The following is a 22321-nucleotide window of genomic DNA, read 5'->3' on the forward strand; positions in this document are numbered from 1 at the left end:
AACTTTTATTAAAGATGGCAGGGCAGTTCTTGGAGTTGGCTCTTCACTTCTATGCACTGAGAAAGGGAATATTATGTATTTCTCCTGTATCCCTTCCTCATAGTTGATATCAAAAGGTATCATAGTAAGATGGATAGTCTTGGTGCCTGTAAAGAGAAGGATTCAAATCCTGGCACTTGCTAATTGTGTGACTGTACATATCACATAACCTCCCTATGCTGTTAGATTGTGAGCTCCATGAGGGCAGGGACTGTTTTTGCCTTTCTTTTCATCTCCTGCCCTGATCATAGTGTCTGGCATGCAATAGGCACTTAAAAATGCTTTTGGACTCCTCATCTGTAAAATTCAGAGTATTTATGTTGTGTTGTTGTAGTGAGAGTCAGATGAATATTATTCTAAAAATGGGGGCAAATACTAAAACAACCTATGTAGCCTCAGCAGAGGAAGCTTTTCTTACAAAGATCAAAGCCATCCTGGGGAGACCCTATTCATCTGTTAGACCTCAAGAGAGCCAAAGCAACTCAACTAGGGTGCTGCAGAGTATCCCCTAGAAGGGGATCTTACTCCTCCTTTTTCCTCCTCCTCTTCCTCCTGTTCTTTTTCCTCCTCCTACCACCATTACCATTATTGATTGCCAATACTATTATTAGTAATGGCCAACACACACACACACACACACACACACACACACACACATTTTAAACTCTTACCTTCCATCTTAGAATCAATACTGTGTGTTGGTTCCAAAGCAGCGGAGTAGAAAGGACTTGGCTATGATGGTTAAGTGACTTGTCCAGGGTCACATAGCTAAGAAGTACATGAGGCCAGATTTGAATCTAGGGCCTCCCATCTATAGGTCTAACTCTCAATCCACTGAGCCACCCAGCTGCCTCTCAACACATATAGTTTAAAGTTTGCAAGGCATATTAGGATTGGAAATGAGGACTCTGGCTTTCCCCCAGCTTCAGTTCCCAACTCTGATCACTTCTCACCAGCATTTTACAATAACCTCTAATTGGCCTCCCTGCCTCCAGACTCTCTCCACCCTAATCATTCCTACTAATAGCCACCAAAATGGTTTTCTCTAAGTTCAGATTTGACCATGTTACTCTGCTGTTTGATAAAACTCCCTATTACTTCCGGGATAAACATAGATACTTTTCTGTTTTGTTTTCCTGCCCTTCATAGCCTCCATCTTAAACATCATTTGACTTCTTATACTCTATAGTCTAGCCAAAGGGACCTCTGCGCTTCACCAATGACACTTTATCTTCTCTCTCATTGCCTTTGCATGGGTCATCCATCATGCCTAGAATGACCACCTTCACTTCTATTTTTTTCTCTAGGCCACAACCTCCTTACAAAGACTTTTTTGATTCTCCCTATTTGATAATATTCTCCCTCCCAATCTACCTTATGTTGAACTGTTTTGTGATTTTTGTATTTATACCATACATTGCTAGGAGAACATGTTTCTCCTCTTAGGACATAATCTTTCTGAGGGCAAGCATCCTTTCTGTCTCTGTGTCTCCAGGGCCAAGCACAGTGCAAGGCACAGAATATCCCAAATATTGCTTGCTTGCTTGCTTGATTCCTGACCCTCAATACCGTCAGGGAGGTGAGTACATCCTCGTCTTGGCCATTTTGTCCCTGTTGCTGTCCTTAGGATGGGGAGACAGTATGGAAAGGCTGCAGGCTAATGCCACATCAGCCACCATCCTACCCCACTACAGTGCTGCTCTGGACTCCAAGGGAGATATGCTCACCCACCCCTCCAGCAAATGCCCCCTGCTCCAGTCCCTGGGAACTTCCAAAGGATCCACCAGAGTGTACGGATTTACCCAAAGTGTGATTATAGATCATGCACCTTGCGTGTGGTGGCAGGTGTGATCACTCTACCCCACAGGAAGGACTCCCGAAGTATCCTGTCATGCCCTGCTGACTGCACATTCACCCTGGCCCTGGTCCTGGGAGGTGGAGATGCAGGCTGGTTTTTATGCAGTGCTGATGTGGCACTTTTCCCTTGAGATAATCATAGAGCTTTGGGGAGTGGTAAACACAAATTGCAATCCTGTCCCCATTTCCCAGATAGTAACAACAACCTCCATTAGTAATTCTTCCTCTGTCTCCACTTCCCCACTTCCCATTTTATAGATGCTTTCTGGCTTACCAAGTGCTTGGTTCTCAATTGCCCTGTGAGGTAAATTGTACCAATATCACTCTTATTTTATGGAAGAGAAAAACTGAGGCTTAGATGAAATGACTACCTAGTAAGTCTCAGAGAAGAGGGATTTGAACCCACGCCTCCAGATTCCAAATTCTAACATTTTTTTCCACTACTGGGCTGAGAGACACAATGACTTATCAGAAATTTACCACACTTTGAAATGTCATTGATCCAGGGTTTATTATTTCCTTTGACTCTGGAGCTATAATTTGCTTCCAACTGAAAGACTGCTTCATTAGTATCACCCTAGACTGATCATTCCCAATTTTATAGACCTCTGCCCCATGAATGTGTTTTCATTTTAGTTTATTTACATACCTTATAACTATTCTCAAGGGGTTTCGTGGCTACCCTCTTTCCTTCCCCCAACCAGATAAGGCCCATGAGGACAGGAAGCATGGCCCTCCACAGAGGGACAGTGTGAAGATCATATAGTGAGAGCTGAAGGAATCCTTGGTACCAAGGATTATGAGTGCTAGACAAGACAGACTGCATTGTCCAAATCTAAAATGTTCTAGCTCTGCTTGAATGGTTTTTTGGGAGACAAGAAGGATCTTAAAGATCATATGTCCAACCTACTCATTTTATATTTGAGGAAACTGACATAAATCGAGGAGTAATTCAACCAGGATTAAAAGGTTTGTAGCAGATGGAAGACAAATGATCAGGAATAATGGAAAGCTACAAGGATCCATTTTTAACAAGAACACTGCCTTAAGATGCTCATTTCAAGCCTCCTTTGGCTACATCACTCAGTTCTCCCTGGTTTTTGGTTGAAAATCAACCTCAAAAGAGTCATCCATTTTTGTCAGTCTCTTGGTTTGATGGCATTTCATAGGACCTGGAGCCATTCAGATGCAACACTCTGGGCCTGGCCTCTGCAGGAGCTGAGGAATCTCATTTGAGCGCTGGTCAAAGAGGCTGTAAACACTGGTGAGTTATAAGCAAAGTGTATTTTCTTAAAAACAAAAGCACTTAAGTGGTATTTTTTCCATTTGACAATCAGGGCCTTGTCCAGAGGTCACCTGGCACCTTTTTTTTTTTGGTTAAGGGTGAAGAGACAGGAAAAAGGGGAGGGGGAGATACTTTAGGGGGGAAAATAGAGGATACAGGGGACAGAGGGAAGAAGAAAGAAAATAAGAAACAAAAAAGGTGACAAGAGAAATTGAATACATACAAAGAGGAGAGGAAGACAAAGAAGGAAACAAGAAACAGCACAGAAAGAGAAAAGTCAGAAGAGAGAAGAGTCACAGAGAAAAGGGAAAATAAAAATAAAAATGAGAGAAGAGGCACAGAGGGTAGAGAAGGAAGGAGAGGACAGAAAGAAAGAAGATAGAGAAGAGAGTAGAGATATGAGAGAACAAAAAAGAATAGAGGAAAGGTTCACAGAGAAAGAAAAAGAAGAGAGAAGAGAAAGAATTGAAGGAAAAGAAAAGAAAAGCAATAAGAAAAAGAAAGAGGAAGAGATAAAGGAAAAAGAAGAAAGAGAAGAGAAAACAAGGAGAGAGAAGAGAGGAGAAAAAGGAAGGAAGAGACAGAAGAGAGAGTGATGCAGGTATGATATAGAAGCAGAGAAAAGAGAAAGAAGAAAGAAGAGGGGAAGAAAATGAAAGAAATAGAGAAGGAAAGTGTAGAGAAAGGAAAGTAATAGGCAGAAAGAAAGAGAGATACAGAGAGGAGGAGAGACAAAAAGAGACAGATAAAGAGAAGACATTTTAAGAAATACAGGGAGCACAAGATAGAGATGAGAGGGAGACATAGAGAGAAAGGGAAGGGAGAGAAGAGACAGAATAAACAGAGAGGAGAGAAAGAAAGAAAGAAAGAAAGAAAGAAAGAAAGAAAGAAAGAAAGAAAGAAAGAAAGAAAAAGAAAGAAAGAAAGAAAGAAAGAAAGAAAGAAAGAAAGAAAGAAAGAAAGAAAGAAAGAAAGAAAGAAAGAAAGAAAGAAAGAAAGAAAGAAAGAAAGAAAGAAAGAAAGAAAGAAAGAAAGAAAGAAAGAAAGAAAGAAAGAAAGAAAGAAAGAAAGAAAAGAAAGAAAGAAAGAAAGAGAAGAGAGAGAGAGAGAGAGAGAGAGAGAGAGAGAGAGAGAGAGAGAGAGAGGGAGGAGGGAGGGAGGGAGGAGGGAGGAGGGAGGGAGGAAGGAAGGAAGGAAGGAAGGAAGGAAGGAAGGAAGGAAGGAAGGAAGGAAGGAAGGAAGGAAGGAAGGAAGGAAGGAAGGAAGGAAGGAAGGAAGGAAGGAAGGAAGGGAGGGAGGGAGGGAGGGAGGGAGGGAAGGGAAGGGAAGGGAAGGGAAGGGAAGGGAAGGGAAGGGAAGGGAAGGGAAGGGAAGGAAAGGGAAGGGAAGTGGAGAAAGAAAAAGAGAAACAGAGGAGAGGGGCCTTGTCAGGGCTCTGGCCTTTGCCCGGGATTCATGGGACTGCCTTAAAATAATGTTCTGTTACAGTCTGTAATCTGGACCTTGGCCTCTTTCCACACATTTAGAATCATCTAGCTAATTAAGGGGATATTGTTTTCTGGTCCATCTCTCTTACCCTATTGCTGTCTCCCCTTTCTGTTCCCCTCACTTAGCAGTAATGTCAGAAGTAATATTGAGATTGACCTTTTCCCATCACTGTCCCACACACCTCATTAACTCCTCTCTGGAGATGAAGGCAACCATTATGTATTGGGAGAGCTGACAGATTTGTCACAATTTCCCATAAGTTCCTTGCCCAAGAATTTTCTCTTGCTGGACATGGGAGGAGACTTCATAGAACTGCTTCCCACATAAGGCCTTTCTTTACTGCCTCCCCATACTTGTCAGGGATCTCTCCCTCTTTAAATTAATTTGTCTTTACTGGTTTACATGGCATATCTCATCTACAGAAAATAAGCCCCTAGAGGTCAGGCACTGTTTGATATCTATGTTTGCATCCCCACTCATCAACTTGGCTCAGTTCCTCCTAACACACAGTAGGCATCTCATAAGGCAGCAGTGGAAGGTCCCTTGTTATCTTTGTCGAATTGAATTTCTGGGCTAAGAAACTGCACAGATGTTTGCTTATTGTCTCCAGGGTTAGACTGTGAGCTCCTTGAGGGCAAAGACTATCTATTTGCTTTTCTTTGTATCTCCAGGATTTAGCACAGTGCCTGACACATAGTAGGCTCTTAATAAATACATGTTAACTGATATCATATTAATTTCTAAATGTATCCCTCCCCTCTTCTGCAAGCCATCCCTTGTAAAAAAAATATTTGTGGTTGTTTTTTAAGCCCTTATCTTCTTAGTATTGCTTCTAAGACAGAAGAGTGGCAAAGACTAGGCAATTTTGGATTTGGGAGATGGTCTTTGAAAGTTTCTATAGCTAAAAAGTTCATCCTCTTGCTGCTAATTTAGAAAAATATTCTAAATGAATTAAATACATTTTTCAAAAAAATATTGGTGAGAATGATCAGTCGAGATTAGATAACACAAATGTGTAGTGGATACTCTCAGTACAGTTATGAAACAGAGTGAAGAAGGCTAATGGTAAATTAATGGGGGGCAACTTGGTGGTATCTCTGAGAACGTGTGCTTTGCTGTCAGAGAACTAAGGGATGCCTCCATAGGTATGCTGGCAAATATTTTACAATTGGCTTTCTGAAAAGAAAAAAAAAAACAACTTGCATTTAGCTCAGTTTGGTCCTAAGGATCAGGCTCGTTCTAAACAGGAAGATCTTTTTCTAAATTTACCTTTTTTTCCTGTTCATAAGCTGAGCCATATGACATATAATCTAGATTTTTGTTTTCATAGTTTTGCGCTTTTTTATAGCCTATTTTTCAAAATGAACACATTTGGAAGGCGTTTGGCCTAATATTTGCCTGATTTGAGTCTTAAAGAATGCATGCCGTAAGAATCTTCACATTTTAAGGGGTTGTGTGACAGAGGGCTGAAATTTAAACATGTAAAACGAAATTTACCCAGTCTATTTGAAAACAATCAACTCATGTTATACAGCAATTAACTTTCAGGGGTTTCAGATTTTCCTTTTTGCCACATTTTGAAAATGTATAACAAATGCCAATAATTCCACAGCCCTGTACTTCAAGGTGCTTTTTTGCCCATCAGTATTAACTATTGGGGTGCCACTGCTTTTGTATTTTTTCCTTTAAGATAACAGTGCATTTAGAGAGAGGTACAATTTGTTGGATTTTTGTTTATATTCATTTCATTCCAGTTTTATTTATTTTCATTGTTAAAACTTAAGTTTGTTCTTTGTTTTTTGCTCATTTTCCCAGTCTACTTGGTGATCTTTTCCCATATGTTAAAGTTTGGATCTGTTCTTGGGGTGGAAGGGTTACTATTTCAAGCCTCTTTTGCTGGGACATGCAATGCACTGACTAGTGGCCTGGCTGGCCCTTTGTGGGGAGGCTGGCAGCTCTTTTGCCTGGAAGCTGACTGCTCTCTCGATTGAGCTGGCTATCCCCCAATGCTGATCCACCCAGGTTTGCCCAGATCTGCCTGGATGCTTCCTAAGCTGGACCAGTCTCCTCTCCTACCCCAACAAGGTGAATCTTCACTCCCAACCCAGCACGCTATCTTGGACTTGAACTGTTTCACCCTATCTCTTCTTTCTTCTGCCCCTCTAGAATTCAATATAAGGCATTTTTTTAAAAGTTGTTTGGTGGAGTACTATGGTGCTCAAAGGAATAATAAAGTGGAGCAATTCCATGGGGACTGGAACAACCTCCAGGAAGTGATGCAGAGTGAGAGGAGCAGAACCAGGAGAACATTGTACACAGAGACTGATACACTGTGGTACAGTCGAATGTAATCGACTTCTCCATTGGTGGTAATGCATCGATCCTGAACAACTCGGGGGGATCTACAAGAAAGAACACTATCCACATTCAGAGGAAAAACTGTGGGAGTAGAAACACAGAAGAAAAACAACTGCTTGATTACATGGGTTGAGGGGATATGACTGTGGATGTAGGCTCCAAATGAACATCCTAGTGCAAACACCAACAACATGGAAATGGGTTCTGATCAAGGACACATGTAATACCCAATGAAATTGCGCATTGGCTGCAGGAAGGGTAGGGGGAGGGGAGGGAGGGAAATAATGGGATTATTGTAACCAAGGAATAATGTTCTAAATTGCCTGAATAAACTAATTCAAATGGAAAAAACAATTAAAAAATAAATAAAAAGTTGTTTGGTCTCAGATACTTCCCAGCTATGCGATCCTGGGCAAGTCATTTGATCCCCATTGCCTAGCCCTTACCACTCTTCTGCCTTCCAAGATGGAAGGTAAGGGTTTAAAAAAACAAAAAGTTGTTTGAAAGTGTTTGGGTAAGCTTGGAGTGCTCCTTTCTTATCCCACCGTCTTGGCTCTTGGAAGCCCAGGGCAAGTTTCAACTATTTCTCTAATGTCTTACTATGTCAAGTCAACAAGCATTTATAAAATGTCTGCCACATTCTGGTCACTGTTCTAATTATTGTCTTTCCAAGCAGAAATATTCCTTCTAACTCATATTTCTTTTCTTTTTTTTTTAAACCCTTGCCTTCCCCATCTTAGAATCAATACTGTGTATTGGCTCCAAGGCAGAAGAGTGGTAAGGGCTAGGCAATGGGAGTTAAATGACTTGCCCAGGGTCACACAGCTAGGAAGTATCTGAGGCTAGATTTGAACCCAAAACCTCCTGTCTCTGGGCCTGGTTCTCAATCCACTGAGACATCTAGCTGCCCCCCCCCCAACTAATATTTCTATAAGTCACTTCACAATAAGAATATGAGGAATGCAAGGCCAGGGTTGTTATTGCCATGTTTTGTTTTTTTCCCATCCAAATGTGATTTCATTGGCGTAGGGTTCTTCAGGTATAGAACTCTGCTTACTGTTGCAAATTGCAGCACTTGTATCATCTGTAGTCTTAGGGGGTTGACTGGGGCACTGGAAGATTACAGTGTCCATAGTTATCCAACTATATACAATCATGTATCCCAGGGAAGACTTGGATATAGTTTTCCCAATTCCAAGGTCAATATACTCTCCACTATTCTTAAACTGCCTGTTCTTTTACAGCTGGGAAAAATGAGGCTCAAAAAAGTGCAGAGTTGCATAGATCCATGCAGCTTCTGGGGTCAGAGTCAGGATTCAAATCCAGATCTCCCAACTTTCCAAGCTCATTTCTCTTTCCATTGTAGCACAGGGGCCACCAACCAGATTAGCTACAAGTGGGAGGGATACAGTGTTCTTTTCTCTCTATATTGTTGGAAACTTGAGAGAATGGATCCATTTGTAGCTCAAGGAGATAATAACAAATTGCTGTTCTTTTCATTACTTCTTATTCTGGTTTTCCCTCAACGATGAGAAAAGGAGAATCTGTAATATTCTCATTGCTGTTAGCAATAGAACCAAGGGGTAAATTATTTAGTAGGTTAAAAATGGCCAATTCAATCATCTGCTGTCTTGTATTCTTTGCAGAGCCTATGAGAGTACTAAAAGGATAGCTCTCAGAACTGTCCCAGTAGTTGAGGCAGCAGTTATCTCAGTGTCTGGAATCAAGAAGAGCTGGGATCGAATCCTACATCAGATACTATATGGTCCTGGGCAATTCACTTAATCTCTTTGCCTTTCTCTTTCCTAATCTATAAAATAGGGATAACAATGGCTCCCAATTCATGGGGATATTGTGAAGATCATATGAGGCAAAGTATTACAGAAATGAGAGCTACTATTATCTGAGACCATGGAAAGTAGTGAATCAATAGATCAACTGGAGCCAAGAAGACCCGAGTTGGAATTCTGCCTCAGATTTTACTGTGTGACCTCAAGAACATTACCTTACTCTTCTATGCCTTGGTTTACTCATTTGTAAAATGTAAATAAAATAGCAGCTACCTCCTAGGATGCTTTTGAGGATCAAATGAGATAACATATGGAATGCACTTAGCAAACATTAAAATGCTATATAAATGTAGATGATTATGATTAGTTCAATGACAGTTGAGTGACTTGGGGCCATGCCTCATTCATATATAAAATGAGAGGGTTAGAGTAGTTGACCTTTGCCTCTGAGGTCCCTTCCAACCCTAACTTTATGATCCCATGATTCTAAATCACTTAACTGAGCTGGGCCTCAGTTTCCTCATGTCAAATGAAGAATTTTGATTCATTGGTCTCTAGGATCCTTTCTGAGTGGAAGAAATGGCAGCTCTGGAATCAGGAGGACCTCAATTCAAATCCAGCCTCAGATGTGTACTAGTTGTGTGACCCTGGGCAAGTCACTTAACCTTGTTTACCTTGGTTTCCTCATCTGTAAAATGAGGTGGAGAAGGAAATGGCAAACCAGTCCAGTATCTTGGCCAAGAAAATCCCAAATGGAGTCATGGAGAGATGGACATGACTAATTGGCTAAACAGCAAGAAGGTAAGAAGGTTTTTTCTAGCTCTAAAGTGAAGAGGAGAAGCATGGTATGGCAAAAACCATGCTGTCTGGAGAGTCAGAGGTCATGGGTTCAAATGGCATCCATATTTCTTCTCCTGCCTTTTCCCATTCTAAAGCAATGATCCCAAATGGCTATTGGGTGATTTCACTGACACTAAAAATCTGGTCCTCCTATTATTGACATTTCCCCTTAAAAAGGTTTTGAAAGCAACTGCCCGGTGATGCGCTACATGCAAGAATCTATTGTTCAGAACTCCAAACTGTTTACAGGAGAGAGCCTTTAAAGCTGTTTATTTGCTTGGAATCGTATCAAGGTCCTCAAATATTTGCCAGGAAGTTTGGTGAAAAATGTCTAGACCAATGCAAGTCCCCAAGGCTCCAGGAAAATCCAGGAGGCTGATGGGAACAATTCAAAATGGCCTGGTTTATCCTAATTTTACTAGAAGGAACACTATGAATTTTTCCCAGGTGAAAGAGAGAATCCCCAGGAGAGCCTCAAATAAGCCCAAGAAAATGAAATACCCCAGTGTTCACTCAAGTGAAATCATAGGAGCATAGCTTTGGAGACAGAAGGGTAATGGATAGAGAGCTAGACCTAGAATCAGGAAGCCCTGTGTTTGAATTCTGTTTGAGACCCTTATTAGCTGTGTGACACTGAGCAAATCACATAACCTCTGCCTCATTTTTCTCTTCTGTAAAAGGGAGATGACTGGTATTTAGTCAGTTAATTAATTTAAAAGACCCTTATCTTCCATCTTAGAACCTTAGGTTCTAAGGCAGAAGAATGGTAAGAGGCTAGACAACCAGAGTAAAGTGACTTGTCCAGGGTCATATAGCTAGGACATGTGTGAGGCCAGGACCAGCTGCCTCTTGGGCCTGGCTTTCAATCCACTGAGCCATCTAGCTACCCCTCATAATAGCATTTCCTTAACAATTATTACACATTTATTAAGTGCTTACTTTGTGCCAGGCATTTTACCAAATGTTAGAGAGAGAAAAAAAGACAAAAACTGTTTTTTCCCTCAAGGAGCTTATTCTCATGGAGGAAATGTAAACAGATATGGAAATACCAGGAGCTGGAAGATCAAAATTTAGGAGGGAAGTTTCAGCAACTTGTGGGAGAGACTGAAAAAGAACTCCTGACACAGATGGAGTGAGTCTTGAAGGATGTCAACTGCATGGGGTGTGGCTCAAATCGGGGCATATATAAAGAGCTTTGCAATTTTTAATATGTCATGTAAGTGTTGGCTGTTATTAGATGGCATCTCAGAGGTCATCTCTAACCCCTTCTTAAAAAAAAAAAAAAAGCTAGGAAGTATCTGAGGCTGGATTTGAATCCAGGAAGATGAGTCTTCCTGACTCTTGGCCTAGAGCTTTCTCCACTCCACCTAACTGCCCTCTTGCTTCTAGTGAGGACTTAATAAATGCTTGTTGACCTTGCCTTTTGAGCACTAGCATTCTATCATCTAACATTCTATGCTCTAAGATCCCTTCCAACCTAAGAGGGCCATAAGATCATAGGTTTACACCTGGAGGGGTCTTCAAAAGTTATCAGATCCACCACCCTCATTTCTTTATTTTTTTTTTAACAGGAAAGGAAACTCAGTCCTAGAGAGGTTAAGCAATTTGCCCAGGGCCATAGAGGTAGTAGACACTTTTCAATGAATGCCACTACTCTAGGAGATGGGTGGAAGCAGAGGATCAGTGGGGTCAGGGATGACTGTAGAAGAAATATAGTTGGTGAGTGATAAGATTGGCTTTTTAATAGCATAAAATTGGGACATATTTAAGAAGAGTGAGTAGAATAAAAGCAATTGACTGACAGAAGGAATTCTTAACTTGCTTTGGCATCTTAGATTTTTCTGGGCATCATACTGGACTCAGGTGTTTAAGAATTCTCAAATGTATCCTTAAGTCTATTTCTTTTTTTTTTAATTTGGAAAATTTATTTAATTAATTTAGACTATTTTCCCATGGCTACATGATTCATATTCTTTCCCTCTCCTTCTTCCTTCCTCTCTTTGGAAGCTAATGAGCAATTCCACTGGGTTTTATGTGTCATTGATGAAGACCTATTTCCATATTATTGATATTTGCACTAGCATTATCATTTTAAGTCTACATCCCCAATCATATCCCCATTGACTCATGTGATAAAGCAGTTGTTGTTTTTTTCTGCATTTCTGCTCCCACAGTTCTTCCTCTGAATGTGGATAGTGTTTTTTCTCATGAGTCCTTCAGAATTGTTCTGGATCATTGCATTTCTGCTAGCAGGGAAGTCCATTACCTTCAATTGTGCCACAGTGTATCAGTCTCTGTGTAAAATGTTCAGCTACTCTCACTCTGCATCAATTTCTGGAGGTTGTTCCAGTCTCCATGGAATTCCTCCTCTTTATTATTCCTTTTAGCACAATAGTATTCCATCACCAACATATACCACAATTTGTTCAGCCATTCCCCAAATCAAAGGGCATCCCCTCATTTTCCATTTTTTTTGCTACCACAAAGAGCGTGGCTATGAATATTTTTATACAAGTCTTTTTCTTTATGATCTCTTTGGGGTATAAACCCAACAGTGGTATGGCTGGATCAAAGGCTTAAGCCTTTTTCTAATCCATGACAGTGCAAGTATTTTTTCCCTTTATCATTTTGTTGACCTCTTTGGTTTTTCTCTCACTTTCATTTCCCACCATTATAGACTGATAGATTTAAGATCAAAAGGGACCTTGAATGTAGTCAGATCCCATTACTTTTCAGAGGTGGAAAATGAGCTGAAAGGGGTTATTTGACTTGTCCAAATTCACCTGGTTATTAAAATTCTGAGGCCAAGATATGAATTCAAGTCTTCCTGACTCTAACCCCAGAACTATATCCACTGTACCACCTAACTTTTTCTTCTTACCCTCACACTCTCAGTCATTCTTTATGACAAAGAATTTTAAAATAAATAAAAATCAGTTCAGCAAACTAATGAATATATAAATTGTCTGACATTTTATGTATTATTCTGCATCCATGGTCTTCCACCTCTGGAAAGAACAGAAAGAGGTTCCATGCCACTATTTTCTACTTTTCCTTTTAGGATCTACATTCCTGTGTTCAAAAAAGATTGTGTGTGTGTGTGTGTGTGTGTGTGTGTGTGTATTTTAGCTTCTTTTGCCCCCTAGTTCAATTATAATAAGACTCTTTCCTTGTTTTATTTTGGACAGAATATAGCCATACAACCCTGGTTACATTTACATTTGGACACCTATCTACACAAGGCCCCACTGAAGTGGGTATTGTATGTAAATACAGAGCTTTATGGGAGCCTTGGATAAAAGATAACAGTCCCATAAAAATCTCCTGTTGAAATAATTGAGTCTATTTGTAAGAAGAGATGGCATGGGGCAGCCAGGTGACTAAGTAGATAGAGAGCCATACCTGAAGACAGGAAGTCCAGAGTTTAAATCTGGCCTTAGACACTTCCCAGCTGTGTGACCCTGGGTAAGATAACTCCCATTGCTTGGCTCTTAGCACTTTTCTGCCTTAGATCCAATACACAGTGTTGATTTTTAAATGAAAGGTAAGGGCTTAAAAAAAAAAAAGAGGATGACCCTAGCAGTCCAAGTACTATGTATGACCTCTAAACCTATCTCTTCTGAATCCTTTAGCTCTGGGCTCCCAAAACTTCCAAGAACTAATTGATAAGTTTTTGGCAGGTGACAGTAGTAAAAAGGGCTGAATGCTTTAGAAAAGTCTGAACCTGTGGCTTTTTTACCTTTTTGACATGAAAGCATTTGTACAGCAATCTAAAGACTAGATATGGATGCAGACACTGATGATAATAACTGACATTTATATAACACTATATATATATTTTTTTTTTATTTCATTTGAGCCTCTCAATAAGCCTGTGAGGGTTATTAAAGGGCGCAGATATTGTTAGCCCCATTTTACAAATGAGGAATCTGGCACTCAGCTAACTAACTTGCTCAGTCATTCAACTCACACATCTGAGATGGCATTTGAACCCAGGTTTTTCTGACTTCAGGTCTAGCAGTGTACCTGTGTCATAGTGACATTTGGCCAAGTTCTTCCTTTTTTTTCCTCCACTACCAACCATGAAGTTTCACAATTTCCCAAGTTTTTACAATATACTATCATGAAAGTTACTATGATACCAAAATAAAGGAAGACGAGCTAAATGGAAATTCATTCCCAATAGCCATGATATTGTAGGAGGCAAGAATGAAAAGTGAAAACTGATGGGAGAAAATAAAACCTAGATTAAAGAATTTTAGAACAATGATTAAGTGATTATTAACCTCAGAGCAAGATTTAGAGGCAGCATAATGCAGGGGTAAGACCACCAACTCTGTCAGAGGACCTAGATTCAAATCTCCCCATCACAATTAACTACCTTCGTAGCCTTGGGTAGGTAACTTCTATAGGGATGAAATCCCCCACCTGTTCACTGAGATGGTTAGGCAAGACAGGTTGGTCCCTGAATCTCTGATCTCCTTGATCTTGCAGATGAAGAGCCTGGGAAAGTGAAATGAATTGTTCCAGGTCCTAGAGTTATTTAGTGGCAGGTCTAAAAGCTATTTCTCTTTGTTTCCATGCCATCTGGTCTCCTCCCTTTCAGAGGAGGAAGGTGAGGGCAGAAAGAGACGGGAGGCTAAGGGGCACTCAGAAGTGAAGCCCAGAAGGATGACTTGTTAGACCTTCACCCTTTTGGACTCACTGGAGTTTATTTAAGCAGGACTTCCAGTCCTGATTTCTTCCTTTCTATGTCACAGTAACTTTGACCAAGAAATTGTCTGTTTTAGGGAAATGATCTTATGGACTTGACAAACAAATGCCTAAATTCACTGAACCAAGTGAGTTGTGTACTGTCCCTTCTGTTCCATGCCAATGTCTCTGCTAGGAAGTGGGGGATGGGATAGAGTGGGTGAAGGTTCATAGGTTCAGAGACTTATAGATCTTCAGGGACCACACCCTGTCAATTTACAGATGAAGAAACCGAGGCCCATGGAGGTTAAGTGACTTGGCTCAAGTCACAGAGAAGACCTGATATAATAATGGGAGGTGATCATAACTTTTAAAAAATTATTAATTAATAAGACTGTGATATAATTTATATTTAAAATAGCAGATATATTCATTTATATTACATATTCACTATATAGATAAAAGTTAAGAATATGATCAAAATATACAACACAAATACAACTGTAAATAATTAAAAACAATGCTAGATAGCACAGTGGACAGAGCACCAAGCTTGGAGTCAGAAAAATTCCTCTTCCCGAGTTCAAATATGACCTCAGACACTTATTAGCTGTGTGTCCCTGGGCAATTCACTAGACCCCATTTGCCTCCATTTTCTTATCTGCAAAATGAGCCAGAGAAGGAAATGGCAAACCACTCCAGTATATTTGCCAAGGAAATTTCAAATGGAGTCACAAAGAGTTAGTCATGGCTGAAACAACTGAGCAACAATAATTAATTACTTGACATGTCAATAAAATGAAGACAGAAGCAGGATTTGAACTGTGTACCTCTAAACCCAAATTCACTGTTCATTTCACTGTATCATGCTGCCTCAAATTAAGGAGTTATTTTCCGTAGACAAATTTCCATCACTAAAATAAACATAAATCCCAATAGACCATACTTAAATAATAGACATCTCACACAGGATTATAGATTTGCAAGCACCTAGGAGGTGATCTAGTATTTTATAAATTTTATAAATGGGAAAACCAAGGCCCAGAGAGGTTGTGATTTGTTGTAAGTTGTAGTAGAAGCAACAGGATTCAAACCCAGTTCCTTTGACTCCAAATCAAATATTCTTTCCACTATTCCCTACAGGCTTTCTACATCCTTTTCATAACCTTGCTATCTAGAAATAGAAAATATTATCAAACTCATTGTCTTCTAAGAAGGTACTAAAGTGGGCCATCATTCACATATGCCCAACCACACTACTCGCATCTTATTAACCCCCAGACTTAGAAATTCAGGAATGATTTATTGGTCAAGACCTGAAAAGGCCAATTGATGTTGCCTTGTTGGAGCCATCAGCAGCATTTTTATATGCACAGGAAGGCAAACTTTGCAAAATGGGTCTTGACTCAACTTCCTAAAAGGCAAGGAGCAAGAAAAATCCCTTCAGAAGAACTTTTCGAATAAGTTCTTTTGGGGTGTTGGTAGGAGGAATCCACTTTTAGCGTTGGAAGCAAGTGGGAAGAAACTGAACTTAGGAAAAAAGAACATGCTGTCTGGGAGCTCCTTATTTAAAATGATTGTTCCTGCTAACAACAGCAACAAAACCTCAGGGCGCTTTGATATTGCTGAAGAAGAATCAGTGCTGTTTATGCCCTCTAAATTCCAGTGCCCATTTCCAGTTGCTTCATCTGACTTAAGGCACCTGGCTCAGCCTCCAAGGAATAAGAGATCGTTCTGAAAAAAAGAATACTGACATGCTTGATACAAAATGACACACAATAAACAGAGGCTTGGAATTCAGAGGATTTGAGTTCAAATCTGATCTTGGACCTATACCAGCTTGTGCCCTTGGGTGAATCACTTAACTGCTGTCTGCCTCAGTTTCCCCATATGTAAAATCAGAATAATAACAGCATATACCTCTGGAGTTGTGGTAAAGATCAAATGAGTTTATATTTGTAAAGCATTATGCACAGTAATGCCTGGCACATAGTAAGCATTATAGAAGTGTTTATTTCCTCCTCCTCTAATCCAACCCCTTCCCATTTTGCAGATGAGGAAACTGAGGTCCAAGGATATTGACTGACTTGTCCAAGGAAATAAGCAGTTCTTGGAGCAATATTTAGTTTATTGTAATTACTATCTTACCAACCCTCCTGGTGATGGCCTTGTTCTTTGCTCTTCAGGTGGAAATGCAGCTCTTGAAGCCTCCATTTCCTAGCATTCCTTGGACCCTAGGGTTGCCAATTTCCCCTGGTTTGCAAGGAGTCTCTCTGGATCACCCACTTACTCCTGGCTCCCCAGCCCAATTTTCTTTCTTCTGGGTTCCAGGGACCCTGTCTACAGGATCAATGCACCACCTTGTGGCAATACCTCATATTTAAAATGGGGGAACTGTAGCTTCCCTGTGTTATACTCAGATATTGGGAATAAAGGAGTCTGGGTCTTTGAGTATAAGAACATGCTGCTATTGAATGTAGGTTTGGTGCTGACTAAATGGACAAGCCTTTTCATATCACTTCCTTCTCCTTCTCAGACTTCCAACTAAAAAGAAAGATTTCAGAGCTGATTCTAGGCTTCTCCCCTAAGTAGGCTAATCTGTTCTTTCAGTTCCCTACACTCTGGCTATCTCCCTGCAATCTCCATGTAAGTCAGGTCAATGAATTTATTTCTTTTTTTCCAACCTTATGGTGGACTCCCCTCCAGTTGATGGAAAGCAAATGGATGATGAAATGAGCCCCAAATAAAGAACAAGATGGAGAAAGAGGAAAAGCAAGAAACTCAGATTGTACTCGTATTAGACAATCCATATTCCAATTAATCCATCCCTGAATGATTAGGAGGCCGTTGACCTTTCTAGCGCTCCCTGAACAGTTTTGAGAAGGTTTTAGACTTGGCCTCCCTACATTCTTCACTGAAGTTGCATGAGATATTTGCTGTCATGGCCTCTCCTTGGTAGAGAGTCAAGGGTTGGGGAGAAGCGGCAGGAGAAGAATTCTGGATTCAAACTCAAAAGATGTAGGTTTGGAGCTTGGTTTTGTCCCTTAGTAGCTCTTTAGCCCTTATCTGTAGAACAAGGATATTCAATGATATGACCTCTAAGGCCCTTTCCAGTTTAAATCTATGATCTTATGACCCCTAATGAGAGACAGTCCCAACATGTAAAATCTGTATCAGAGATTACTTACTGTCTTGTGGGGGTGGGCATTGGGAGAGAAGAAAGGAGAGAATTTGAGACTCAAAAAATTTTATAATGAATGTTAAAAAATAAATTGTATTATATGGAAAGAGGGAGAGAATGAGAGAGACAGAGAGAGACAGAGAGACAGAGAGAGACAGATAGACAGAGAGAGAGAGAGACAGAACCAATAACCAAACATAAGTGAGAAGAAAGGCAGCTAGTCTCTCTGACTTCAGTCAACTTTCTAGCCTCTCTTCCAGTGGTATCAAATTCCAAAAACAGACCTTTGTGGGTACATTTTGACTCAGGAAATCACAAAATACATTATCTTTACTTCATTCTCTGTTTATTGATTTTGTTAAATGTTTTTTATTACATTTTTAAGTTGTTTTGTCTTTAATGTGATCCAGACAACTTAACACCTAAGCTTTCTGCAATCATGAGGATGGGCATCACAAGCCAAGTTGTGGCTCCTCCGTTATGTTCTCCATCTCTTCGCCTCATAGTAACAAGCAAATCCAGAGATCCTCCTGTCCTTTTCCATTATGTTCCACTGGTGATGATTGTGAGCAGTTCTCTCTTCCTTGCTAATCTCCAGGACTGTCAGACATACACTCATCATGTCCTGTTCTGGCAGAATTTTGAACCACGTCTCAGCAAACAGCTCATGGCCAAGGACAAAATAGTCAGCAATGCAGGTAAAGCATCCAAGGTAGGGGTTCTGATTATATTTAACAAAAGGGGGAAAAAAAGCACTTTCCCTTCTATCTTGGAATCTATGCTAAGTATTGATTTCAAGACAAAAGGACATTAAGGGCTAGGCAATTGGGGTTAGGTGACTTGCCCAGAGTCACCCAGCTAGAAAGTGTCTAAGGCCAGATTTCACCCAGCTCCCATTTGCAGACCAGGCTCTCTATCCACTGAGTCACCTTGCTGCCCCCTGATCAACTTTCAAATCATTTCAGCCTCAATGGCTTGTAGCCCATTGGCCAGGAGTGTGGCACAGCTGTAGGTTTATGCCATTCTGCCCCTCACTGGTTTTTTGAATTTTAAAATTAATTACAAAGGAGGAGGCAGTTAGGTGATTCAGTGTATTGAGAGCCAGGCCAAGAGCAGGAGGTCCTGGGTTCAAATCTTGCCTTAGACACTTCCTAGTTGTGTGACCCTGAGCAAGTCACTTAGCCCCCATTGCCTAGCCCTTGCTGCTCTTCTGCCTTAAAACCAATGCATAGGCTTGATTCTAAGTAAAAGTTGTTTTTTTTTTTTAATTACAATGGAAAAGAGCACTGGATTTAGAGTCAGAGAAATTAGGTTCAAACTATCTCTGTTATTTACCACCTATGTGTAAGTCATCTAATGCCTCAGTTTCCTCACCTGTAAAATGAGAGAGTTGATGAAATCAAATTGTTTACCATCTCTGGGAGTGACAGGGAGAGGATCGAAAGAGACAGTGTGGATCTTATAAATCTGGAAAATGTATGTTGAAAATTATTACTGGATGTAATTGGAGAAATAAAATATTAAAAAGACCCCCCCAAAACAAAACCAAAAAAGTGGGTTGGCCTAAATGGCCTTTGAGGTCCTTTGTAGCTCTAGATCCTGTTGATCATTTTATTTAATGCCTAATAGCAGAATTTAAATGGACAGCAAGTGGGGTCCCTTCCTGAAGGTGCACACAAACCCTTGGGGCTTCTCATTGTCTGCTGACTGTGTCCCACTTATCCCTTTACCATGTGAATGGTAATGTCATATTTTTATGCCTCCCCACCTTTATTAAATATGACCTGTAAATGATCCCCTGGGGGGCGGGGGAAGAACGATCAGCCAGAGAAAGCTGTGGTTTCAGAAAGGGTCAAACATGAAAGGGCAAGGGAACCAGCTGGGAGGAGAAAGGTCTTGAAGGGAGTGGTGTCCAAAGGCATTGATGAAGTTCCTGTCCTAATATTTACCATCCAGGGTCAGCGGCTGGAGGAGAGTGAGGGTCAGGGAGGAGGGGGAGGAGGGAAAGGGACACAGACAAATCTGAAGAAAGCAGCTTTTTTTGAATAGAGATGGAGCCCTTGGAATTTTTCTCTGGGAGGCTGCCAATTTGGTAGGCACTTCAGGGCAAGAAGTAAGGAACATTTTTGTTGTTCTTCTGTTTTGTTTTGTTTTGTTTTTCCCAGGAGAGGCCCCAAGTCATTCCAAGGATTCCCCGTCAAGCCGCAAACAGTCTAAGACCACAGGAATTATAGATATAGATATAGATATAGATATAGATATAGATATAGATATAGATATAGATATAGATATAGATATAGATATAGATATGGATATAGATATGGATATGGATATGGATGTAGATGTAGATGTAGCTATAGTTAGATATAGACAGATAGATCACCCGTGTATATGTACAGAAGAAAACACAGATACTGTTGCATTCATTCACATTTACCAATATTAAATTCTTTGCTTCTTTTTGAGAACAAAAGGAAAGAGAAAGAAACTTTTTCTTTAAAAAGATGTAATGGATACTTTTGGATATCTGCTAGCTGTGTGAGCTTGAATAAATCACTTAATCGCTTGAGTCTTTGAGTTCTTATCTATAGAATAAGTATGATACCATCTACAGTGTCTACCTCTAAGGTGAGGTTAGGAGATAATGTGTATGCAGCATATAGGCTCTGGGTTTACACTTCTTACCTAGCATTAGCAAATTAATTCTCTAGAATTTTTTTCCACCTTCACTTAAGATCATAGAGTATCCTTGAGGGGTTTAAGTTGTCAAAGACTGTCACTGATGAGCCCCTATTTGGTGTGCTCTACTATATTAATCAGCCAGTTACCGTCTCCCAAATTTGTTTGACCAGTTGATTTCTTTTAATACTAATTAACCAGTCAACATCAGTTAGCTTTTGCAAAAAGGTATTTAGGGGGCAGCTGGGTGACTCAGCAGTTTGAGATCCAGGCCTAGAGATGGGAGGTCTTGGGTTCAAATCTGGCCTTGAACACTTCTGAGCAGGGTGACCCTAGGCAAGTCATTTAATCCCCATTGTCTAGCTCTTTAACACTCTTCAGCCTTGAAACCAATATACAGCATTACTTATAAGATGGAAGATAAGGGTTTTAATTAAAATAAAGCATATTTAGTAAGAAGCTATTGTAAGAATTGAAGTACAACCACTTCCAAAGGTCACTCCTCTATTACTTGCTCTATCCCTGGGGAGAGTATATTTAAAATTAAAGTGACAACTACTGAATAATCCAGCCTACATGATGGACAAGTCACTCCATTGCTCGCAGAACATGTGTCTCAGATGCTGTTGATTCACTGCTTGTTTGTGCCAAATAGGTCTCTCTTGAAGCATGGCTTGTCACTGGGCTCTGTTGCTGCTACACCAGTAAGTCCTCATATGGACTCCCATCACTGGACCTCAGCGAGATCTTTGGATTTTTCAGAGCTCACAAGATCAAAGCTTGGTCAATCTCTTCTCCAATATGTATTCTCCTAAGATCAAAGGGGGAAAAGAAAAAAAAGAAAAACACCATAAAGCCAGAAGAGTGCCATTGCCATGTGTTCACAGCCACATGGTGGCCAAGTCAAAGTAAGGCTCTGAGGTCCTTCTACCCAGAGGTCCACAACATTTCTCATCTCCTTTGCTGCCAGGGCAGGATCAGAGATTAACGTAGTCCTGCCCTAAGAGCCAATTAAAAGACTTTATCACTATACAGTAAGTCAACAGGAAAATTTCACAGAAAATCTGTGCATGCTCTGAAACTGGGAGGAAAAGGAACTTCCATTAAAAACTTCCAGATGCAGGCTTACAATGGTTCACATGGATTGGCAGTGGGCAGAGTATTCTGTGTATGCCACAAAGCCTCGCCCTCATTGGCCTGTCTCCCAAAAAATGTTCAATAACTTTTCAAACTTCTGTTGTTATTGCTGTTCAACTGGTTCAATTATGTCCAACTCTTTGTGACCCCATGTGAGGATTTTCTTGGCAAAGATACTAGAATGGTTTGCCATTTCCTTTTCCAGCTCATTTGACAAATGAGGAAATTGAGGCAAAAAGGGTTAAATGACTTTCCCAAGGTCACACACCTAGTAAGTATCTGAGGCCAGATTTGAACTCAGGAATATCTCCTGGTATTCTATTCACCATGTGAATCCCTTGGCATAGGGACTGGACCTGTGATGTCAGTAGTATAAAGAACTCTTGAGTGAGGAAATTTCTCTTACCATTGCAGGACATCTTAGTCTTAGTTGCCTAACCTTAAGAGGTTAAGTGACTCCCCGGTATCATGTAAGCTAGTATATGCAAGAGGTAGAACTTATAAGTTTCAAGGAAAACTATATCAGTTATTGTCGTTATTATTATTATTGTTATGAGGATTTAACATAGTTGATTAGATTAGGTAGGAGTTAGAAGTCTTTATTTGTTCAAGACGCAGCTCCAGCATAACTTCAAGCATACAAAGTCTTCCTGAGCTCCCCAGATGCTCTTGTCTTTCCTCCCTCCCCCAACACATTCCTCTCTATTTATCTGAAGTGCGCTCACTGTGTGGACTGAATCAACTATCTAGAGAGGAGATGTACACTGGAGGTGATCCAGCTGCAAGAGTGTTGAGTGATCAATATACAAGGAACCTGAAGAAGAGTAAGATATTAGTTATGGGGAAAAAAGAAATCTTGGGCATTGTTAATTTCACAGAAGAAGTGACCTAAAGAGTGTCAGTCTACCAGCTTATGTGCCCATTATCCCATCTATGTAAACTCTACACGAGTTATGCACAAATGGAGGGTGCGCT

The 22321-nt window shown here is 40.4% G+C and overlaps 1 long non-coding RNA gene across 1 annotated transcript; it reads left to right on the forward strand.

Moving 5' to 3' along the window:
- Window positions 1–688: 688 nt before the first annotated feature.
- Window positions 689–7284, forward strand: LOC130457530 (uncharacterized). Its single transcript, XR_008916819.1, has 3 exons — window positions 689–1618; window positions 3066–3160; window positions 6836–7284. It is a non-coding gene; the product is annotated as an uncharacterized LOC130457530 (long non-coding RNA).
- The last annotated feature ends 15037 nt before the right edge of the window (window positions 7285–22321 follow it).

Source organism: Monodelphis domestica, chromosome 2 (assembly GCF_027887165.1).
Source record: "Monodelphis domestica isolate mMonDom1 chromosome 2, mMonDom1.pri, whole genome shotgun sequence".
Classification (NCBI taxonomy): domain Eukaryota; kingdom Metazoa; phylum Chordata; class Mammalia; order Didelphimorphia; family Didelphidae; genus Monodelphis; species Monodelphis domestica.